This window comes from Semicossyphus pulcher, unplaced genomic scaffold (genome assembly GCF_022749685.1).
Source record: "Semicossyphus pulcher isolate SPU_LCO1_2020_fin unplaced genomic scaffold, fSemPul1.0.p SCAF_3, whole genome shotgun sequence".
Lineage (NCBI taxonomy): Eukaryota > Metazoa > Chordata > Actinopteri > Labriformes > Labridae > Semicossyphus > Semicossyphus pulcher.
The window spans coordinates 35,452,953-35,462,500 of NW_027211704.1; the positions used below are offsets into that span (position 1 = coordinate 35,452,953).

At 47.5% G+C, this 9,548-nt stretch overlaps 1 protein-coding gene across 1 annotated transcript in view; it reads right to left on the reverse strand.

Moving 5' to 3' along the window:
• Positions 1-9,548, reverse strand: part of grm7 (glutamate metabotropic receptor 7) — a 269,504-nt gene that overhangs the window by 258,429 nt on the left and 1,527 nt on the right. The gene's annotated exons all lie outside the window — the stretch shown is intronic.

The window sequence follows — 9,548 nt, forward strand, 5'->3', positions numbered from 1 at the left end:
AACAGGCTAACGAGCAGCTAAAACGAGCACAGTATACCTGCTGCACTTCCACAGCTTCATTCTGAAACACCAGGCTGTCGCTTGCTTTTAACTCGAGGTAGTTTTATTGTCTTAAAGAGTTCTGGCATGAAACTCATAACGCTGACTTTAAACTCGTTTCCAAGATAAAGTCAGACATATCGTTCTGTCGCTTCTCCTGTTCCGCACTGTGACATAAAACAGGCAGTGTCACATAGAGTATATTTAACTAGTGAGATCCAAATGAGCGGTGTGCCTCCTGATGTCCTACAGTCTGTGTTTCTCTGCTGATGTGTAAATAAAGTTTCGATCACTTCCAGCAGGTCAGACAGAGTGTGCTGTGAGTCTCTGAAGCGCCTCGACTCGCTCACCGACTCAGCCTGACAAACATCAATCCTCCCTCCAACAACTCCATTACCCAGAAGTCTGAGGGAGAACTGCCCGGCTGTACTTGGACTGTTATACTTTCACTACATGAGTCTAATGCTTCTTCTAACTGCAGCAGGACTTTGACTCTACTTTGAGCTGCAGCAGTAAAACGTCCTCGCTGCTCGCTTGTTGATGTTTCACAATAAAAGCTTGTTTATTAAAGCCAAGCAGCTGCGACTTCGTCCACAGGCATGTTTGGAATTTTAATTCAGCTGCACTACATGCAATGGTTTTAGCATTGATTGGTATCCATAGCAACAAGCATCATCAGATCCCCCTGCACTTGTAGGAGTGCTTGTGACCTCTCTGTACTGTTTTAACCCTCTGACTGAGAGTACTTTGAAAACACAACCAACCATAAATACCATCCCTGCTGTGTGTTCAGCACTTCAGTGAAGGTTACTTTAGTGCTACATTAGCTGCTAACAGAAGCTTCATCTGTTTTGACTGTAATCTGAATATTCAGATGTTTCTGCAGCTTTAATAAAAACCGTGTCCCTCCTGATTATTGTGCAGTTTTCAAGCCAAGCATTTCTCATTTAGTGAGCATCTATTAAAACTAGAATATTGCACACAGTAATTCAGCGTAAAGCTTCAGAGTGAAGCAGACTGTCTTGGTTTAATAAATGAGCCTGTAGAAACGAGTCTCTCAGGGAGGAGAGCAGCTCAGCGTTTGTCTCCAACCTGGACACAAACTCAGGTGAAAGTCGGCTCCAGCAATGATTAAACACCGGGAACATCGCCCTCGCTGTTTCTTCATTAACACAAACTCTCAGCATGTTTGATTTGTTGTGTTGTTGGCTTTTTGTTTACTCTGCTCCTTTAAAGAAGCGGTGACTGTGCCGGACTGCGGCGGCCCCTCGAGGCGCGCAGAGTCACGCAGGGCTGAAAGTCTGTCTGTGTCCGAGCTGTTCATCAGAGCCGTCTCAGCACAGGGTTGGGTCTGTGTTCACTTTGGAGGCTCAGACTGAAGTGCAGATGTGTCAGCAGGAGTTTTAGGACAGGTTCAACTGGAGGTGATCAGTATACTTTATATTAAAACATTTCTTTGTATATCATCACTTCTTCACTGGTGCTAGCCGTGCAAGCGTTTGGCTCTGTTGATGGAAGTGTCTGTCTTCACTCCAGCAACATGTCCTCACCTGTTGGATGGCTTGTTTTTAAACCTTGTAGAAATATCCAGAGAATAAAAGTACATTTCTCTGGTGATCCTCTGACTTTTCCTGCAGTGCCACCAGGAGGTCAGCGCCTTCTTTCAGCCTGTGAAATATCTCAAGAGGATAACCCGAGAGACTTCAGAGCTTACTGACTTTTCCCTTTTGCACCACAGAGTAGTTTGGTGCCTGAACATCAACCAAATGTGACAGTTTGTTATGTTTAGTCACTGAAGCTCCTGGATTAGTTGAAGTTGGCTTCTGTCTCAGACGGGGCGAGATGAACGGCCTCCTGTGTGAAACAGGTCGAGCTTTCTGGCTGAAGGCTGCAGGGCACTTTGTTTGTTCGTCCATCGAGTCATGTGGTCGACGGGATGATTGACAGGAAAAGACTTTCATGTTGCAGGCACAAAATATTCTCTAAGTGTATCTTATAGATTCTATTTCATGACTGCAGGCAGACTGGTTTCAGTGAGACGCTCCAAAGAAAGAATTCCCCAAATCCACGAGCAGTTGTGAAATATGTGTTCAAAGAACAAGAACAAGTCTTGAGCTCAACTCGACGTTTAAAGAAGCGTGTCCTAAGACGACAGTTAATTTGCTCTATTTAAGCCCGAGGATGAACAAACACTGGGAGCTGCAGCTGAGCTCACACCTGATGTAAAACAGGATCAACAAGCTGAAACAAGCCTTGAATCTAAAACTGCACAGTGACACAGGAAGCGGTCTCACAGGAGCGTCTCTGCACGTGAACCAAGGATCTGAGCGTCTCGCAGGGCTGACTTCCTCCTCAGCGCAGGAGAGAGAGGCTCCCCCAGCAGCTGTGACAGTCAACAATAAGACGACCAGGAACTTAGTGTTGGGAGAAGGTAAGCTTAGCTAATGTTAGCCGGGCAGCTACGATCAGCTGACCCTGTGTTGTGTGGGAGCTCTAAGCAGAGGCGGAGTATCAGCGTCCACACCTTTGACTCGATCACAGGCTCAGTGGGGATGATGGTGGAGTTCAGCAGGGATCAGAGGGGTGAGAGGGATGTCAGGCATCAGTGAGTGTCCATATTCAAAGACCTGACCGGGGGTTTGTGGCAGCAGCAGCAGCCCTGAGGAGCAGGAGCCAAACCCGGCATGAAACCACCTCGCTACAGTCAAAGCGGCCCTTCGTTGGTCTCGGGTTGTGTTCGTCCGGGCCGACCATGTCTCGCTCCGGGAGTCTGAATGATTGTCCTCCCAGTAACCCAAACCTCCTTTATAAACGATTCTCTCCAAAAATACGTCCAGCAACATCCACTTGGCGCCCCCTACAGGCCGGACACTCGGCGTGGTTTGTGCGTCTGCAGCACCTGTGCTGTTCATACGTGCAGCACATGTCTGCTGTGTTTCTGAACTTGTGTCCTCTCTGAGTCTGCAGCCTGTTTCTCCTCAGACGTTAATATCATGAAAATATTCATAAACAAAACACTGTGACACGTGGAATAATAACACTGCTGCCTGTTAGTTTTGTACCCTCCATAAAAGTAAGTCATTGATTTTCATAAATGTTTCTTCTCAGTGACGTCGGGGGGGGCAATTCTCCCAACAACAGGCAACAAAGTCGGCGACGATCAAAACATCCTCTCAGCAGCTTCCTGCGCGATGAAAGCAGCCCTGCTGAGGAAGTGAGCTTTGTACTTGTGCACCAATCACAGCGGCCCGAGCTGTTGTTAAAAGTTACTGCTCGTTCCCCCCCCGAGCCTTTTATCTGTTTCTGCTCAGCTTTAAGCCTCCACCTCCCACCTGCAAGTGTTGGTGGGGGCAGTTTCACCAACAGTCTACTTTTAATGAATCAGCACTCTTACTGAGGCACTACTATAAATTCAGGTCAGACAGAAGAGTCTCCAGGAGTCCCAGAAAGTGCGGAGACTTTACTCGCAGTCAGCGTGTGTTGAGAAGCAGAGTTAGGAGATGTGTCTGGGAGCCGGATGTCGTCCACATGAAGACGTGTCAGATAACTCCGGTTCACGCGGGTCGTTGGAGGCCCCCGCACGCTGTGAGCCGCCTGCGATCAAAGCTGATAATCAGAGGAGAGCGTTTGTTCCCTCGGGAGGTGAACTCGGTCTCTGGTATCCCTGAACTTAGTGCTGCGTGTGACATCTGAATATGATCCAGGCAATGACGAACTATGGACAGAACTTATTAATATTTAAAGGTCATTTGTTGGAGACCAGGTGGAACATTGAGTTATTCCTGCTGGTGACACCTTCAGAGGACAAAAACAGCCCGCAGCAAAACTCTGAGAGGAATTAAAGGGGCATTCTGGTGTTTATAAAGCTGTGCTCTATTTTACATCGTCTGTGTCATAAACAGGTACACACAGTGTGTGCATGTCTCAGTACATGTGTTCATCCTGTGAAACAGGCTGTAATGGCTGCAACATAATCCTTGATGGGTCAAAGGTCGTCCACTAAAAGTTCTTGTTGTTTCCACTGACAGGCTCAGATTGTTATTCTAAGTGTGTGACAACATGACAGAAAGGATCCCTACAGAGATAGACCTTTGTGTTACAGAGGAAGATGGTGACACCAGACTCCATTCAGAAAAACACTGATTTAAGCTCACAGAACAGGAGCTGCTGCTCTGCTGCTGTAAAGTTCTGTTAGTTTGTGTCACAACAGGACGGTTAATTTCTGCTCTTTATCAAGTTCTGCTTTTCTTTGTCACAGATGATATTAAATAAAATATATTTGGTTCTTCAGACTCAGACTGAAAACATTTGAACTTTGGGATTCTGTGATCTGAGTCGTGTATCAGACATGTCAGATATTTCATCGCTGCAGGTTTTTGGGGTCAGTTTGAAATCTTTGTAAACTGAACATCAGTTTTTTTCTCTTCCTGACGAACAGTCCAAAACTTCTGCAGAAGTCACCCTGAACTCTGAGAGCGCGATGAGCCTTGTGTCTGTTTCCTTTGACATTTTACAGACGAAAAGTGATTCATTGGAACAACAATCAGCAGATGAATGAATAATAAAACTCTTGTTAGTTGTTATAAAGTCAGCCGTGCAGAGGAACGCAGGACGGGAGCTTACACGCGTTCAGACGTCAGGAGATCAGTGATTAAATAAGTTATGATAAATCAGTGAGCGAGATTTAATTTGAAACTTTTACAAAGTTATTTCTGTAAACAGACAAAAATAGGATAAAATTAGGGCCTAATTAATGAGTGTTAGTGGAGCGGAGCTGCTGTGTACACTGAAGTCAGTAAAAGTAATCAGGAGGCAGCAGAGGGAAACACGGACGAACAACTGTGAGGGAAATAACTTTTATTCTTATTATTCCATCGTGCTTATTCCTTTATTCATGACGCACTCGTGAGTTAACGTTCATCACGTTTATATCATGACTTACAGCTTCACCTGCCTCTGCGTGCTATGATCTATGATGTGATATATCAGGTGTTTTGATCGTTGGACTGTACGTTGTCGTTTTAAGCTGTCTGTGGTTTTCTCCTGCGAGCTGACGTCATCTTGTAACTGACCACGTCCCTGTTTCCTGGAATCTTCATGAGAAACAATAATTAGACTTCGTGACGCTCCGACCTGAATGACTCACTCACTGACTCACCGACTCACCGTGAGCCGAGCCGGAGGCTCAACGTTCAGGTGGTTCAACCAGAAGAGGAGCTGCAGAGCTCAGACGTGTTGGACGCTCTGTTAGTCCAATAAAGCGCACACACAGATTATCTGTCTGATATTTACATGAAGAAATCTCCAACAGGCTCCAACAGCACAAACACGGCCCAGAGGTTACGTTCAGTGACATGTCACACTGTAGGATAACCGCTTCATGCTGTGTGATGTGTTGATGACATCACCTGTCTCTCTGGGAGTTGAACAATGATGGAGCTTTGGCCACAGAGAGGAGGCAGGAGAGGGTCAGAGTTTGAACTCCTGGTTCTTGAACGTCCCCTTCATGAAGCCGTTCTGCTGCTGAGTGTGAATCTGATCCTGAGCCGACGTGTTTCTGTTCCGTTACAAACATTAATGTTGTCACATGTGTGGGAGTCGTTTCAGTGTGTGAACCTAACGAGCTGCAGCCTCCATCCCGCCCATTAACTCCCATTACCAGCAGACAAACATCCAGGCCGGTCTTCTGAGAGCGAACAAACCCGCCCACTCACCTGCAGCGCCAATTATGTGTCACATGTGCGGGGAGAGCAGACCCCCCCTCAGGTATATAAAGCAGCAGTCCTGCTCATAAAGAGCCGCTGCGAGCCTGCAGCCATGTTTTTAGAACAGAGACGGAGTAAAGTTAGATTCTGCTCCGATGCTCGATGAAGTTTATGGAGTTTACTCGACAATGTGCAGCGACGGCAGGAACGGCACCTGAGCTGAGACGCCCCGTGTGGTGACCTGGTGAAGCCCAGCGAGTCAGAGAGAGGGAACGACAAGGAGACAGAGAGGGGGAGACGGGGAGGGGGAGACGGAGAGGAGGAGACAGAGAGGGGGAGACGGAGAGGGGGAGACGGAGAGGGAGTGACGGAGAGGAGGAGACAGAGAGGGGGAGACGGGGAGGGGGAGACGGAGAGGGAGTGACGGAGAGGAGGAGACGGAGAGGGGGAGACAGAGAGGGGGAGACAGAGAGGGAGTGACGGAGAGGGGGAGACAGAGAGGGGGAGACGGAGAGGGAGTGACGGAGAGGGGGAGACGGAGAGGGGGAGACGGAGAGGGAGTGACGGAGAGGAGGAGACAGAGAGGGGGAGACGGGGAGGGGGAGACGGAGAGGGAGTGACGGAGAGGAGGAGACGGAGAGGGGGAGACGGAGAGGGGGAGACGGAGAGGGAGTGACGGAGAGGGGGAGACAGAGAGGGGGAGACGGAGAGGGAGTGACGGAGAGGGGGAGACGGAGAGGGGGAGACGGAGAAGAGGACACGGAGAGGATTTTATTATTTTTTTATTTATGACAATTTTCACATCAAATCATTTTTAGAATTATTAATTAATTAATTAATTAATGAATTAATTAATTTGAAGTGTTTGTTCGAGGTCCTGATCAAAGTGTCCTGCGTACAGAAGATAACAGTCAGCACGGCTGGAGTTCCTACATGAAGCTAAGCTAAGCTAGCTGCAGACAGAGTCAGGAGCACCACGTACTTTAGCCACTTAAAGAGTCCTACAAATAAACAAACATGAGGAGGAGGAGGAGGAGGAGGGGGAAGAGGAGGACGAGGAGGAGGAGGCAGACGAGGAGAACAGGGAAATGAGGATCAGCCTCGTTTCTAAACTGGTTGCTACATTCTCATTAATTGCCCCCACACTGCCCCACATGTGCTGTTAAACCTTTTTCTGGCTCCGACCCGACCCACCGTCCACAGATGGAGTGTGTGTGTGTGTGTGTGTGTGTGTGTGTGTGTGTGTGTGTGTGTGTGTTTGCGGGGGGGTCTGGTCAACAGAGTGACGCCTTGATGTGCCAACTAGGCCGTTTAGGAACATCAGGGGTGTGATGAAGTGAACCAGCTGTGGAACAGATGACTTTTCTGTCACGGGGGAATAATTACGCTCCCAGTTCATCTCACTGAAGAGATGCACGAACCAGCAGCAGGTTACTGGGTTTCTAACAGAGCCAGTCCGACCCATTTACCCCCCAACACAACCAGTAAGAGCTGCTGCAGTCTGCGCGAGTCCAACAGCAGCACGAAGACAGAAGGAGGTCAGGAGGTCAGGAGGTCAGGTGTCTCATTGTTGTCGTCACTTTTTTCACAGATTTCTTGGTTTAAATTTTGCTCATTTTATTTTCCTCAGACCGAGACATGAAGACCAGCAGTCTTTTGTTTCTGTGTATCTAAACTCAGAATCAGCTCTCTTACTGTAACAAGGCTGTTGTTTGCATTTAAACAGGAAGTTCTTCATCCAAAGACATCACAAGCACAAGCAGTTCTGGTGTCGTGTGGTCCAAGCAGAGCCGTGCACAGCCACGTTTTACCCACACAGAACGAGCAGCATCTTCTCTCACTGAGCTTTAAAACGAGGAACAGAAGAAACTTTCAGCGTCTGTTTTTAGAAGTTCTCCTGAGCTCGGCCACCATTACATTTTGAAGCTTCCCGGCCAATAAATTCTTTTTAAAATCAGCTTTTCCAGCGCTGAGAGTCAGGCGGCCTGAAAGCCAAAGCTTTGAAAAGCTTACAGAAGTTACTAAGCTACGGCTCGGAGATAAATAAAAATTAAGTGAAGCGGACGGAGGAGTGAGGGGAGGTGAATGAAGAGAGGGGGAAGGGAGGGCATGACCAACGTCCTCGATGAAGCAGGAGCAGGATGGACTGTGTCAGGACAGGACCCTGACACAAGCGGGGGGCCGAGGGGAATACCACACTTTAATGAAAGTAATTAAGCATCTAAAGAGCTTAACAGCCTGATTTACATTCACTCCCGTGCATTTGAGCCGCTCACTAGCTGAACTTCCTGCTCTGTGACTTCACAGAACTGCAGCAGCACATGTAACTATCCTTCAAGCGTGGAGGCAGTGGCTCCTGTTTCACATGTTGGAGGAGGTGAAGCGTCTTTGTGATCGTCTGAAAGAGGAAGCGACTGACTCCGAAGGTAATCAGTCAAATCAGATTTTGTGGTTCCCCGTCTTCTCATTTAACAAGGGGAGAGACTTCAGTCAGCTCGTGAGCTTAAGTCACCTCCAGCACCTCTGCTTGTCGCCCTGCACCAAAGAGCATCAGAAAAACAAACGTTTTTACCCCGAAACGGTTTTATTCAGAGTTTCTACCTCGTTGATCAGCAGGTGTGTTTGTTTTTCAGAGGAGGACACCTCCGTGGATAATTCGGCTCCTGGTAAGAGATGTGTTTATGCTGAACACTGAAGGAATTCAAGCTTTAAAACCGGCTGAGAACCTCGAAACTAACTGGCAGCAGCTCAACTCGCAGCCCCTCCTGTCGCCTGTGTGTGCCAGAGAAGAGCCTCCGAGAAACACAGATTTTAAACATTAAACTGGTTTATTCAGTGTTTCAAAAGCTTTTAATCAGCAGCTCTGTTTGTTTCAGAGAGGAGGAGAACCATCAAACATACTGAAGGGTCATTCTGAGACTCGGTACAGTTTACAGCCTGACACGCTGCTCCTCCTGCAGCTCTGAGAACAGGATGCAGAGAGGAAGTGAGAGTCCACTTCTGAGGGGACGACGGTGTAAAGTACTGTATCTGTATCACTATAGCTGTAGTGTTTGTGCGTACTGTAGGGCTGAACATGATGTGTCCTCTGTGTGTGTGTGTGTGTGTGTGAGACGCTAACTTTATGTATAATGAACACTGATTGTGTAACACTGTATCTTTGTTATAGATATATGTTATAGATCTTTATTATATCAGTGTGTCTTTAAAAGGTGGATTTACTGTTGAATGAGGCTTTAACGCTGCGGCGCAGTGTTGAGGAGCTTTAACATCATGAGGAGAGATAAAGAGATAAGAGGACGTGTGAACAGAAGAGGAGCTGAGAGGAGAGAAGAGTTATGAAGGGATTAATCAGAGCGACTCGTTCATTCACACAAACACAGACAGAGGAGGAGAGGAGCTGTTCTTCCAGCACCTCTCTCTCTCTCTCTCTCTCTCTCTCTCTCTCTCTCTCTCTCTCTCTCTCTCTCTCTCTCTCTCTCTCTCTCTCTATGCATGAAAGCAAACCAAACGTATCCAGTCCTCTGCTAAAACTCCTTCCCTGTCTGTGTGGGCGTATCGTCCTGATGGTGGCGCTGTAACAACCAGCTAAAGGTAAAAGCTTTTATAACAAATCAGTCGTACCTGCTACAAACGATGTAGCCATGTGAGCAGAAATGCTAACAAACTAAGTGAACTTTTCCCGGCTACATATTCTGCGAAAGTGACACTAAACTCGCTGCACCTTCAGCCTGACTCTAGACTGATCCCAGACTGAGCCACAGTGAGTCTGTTACTGTAACTGTCACTCACGAAGTCTCCATC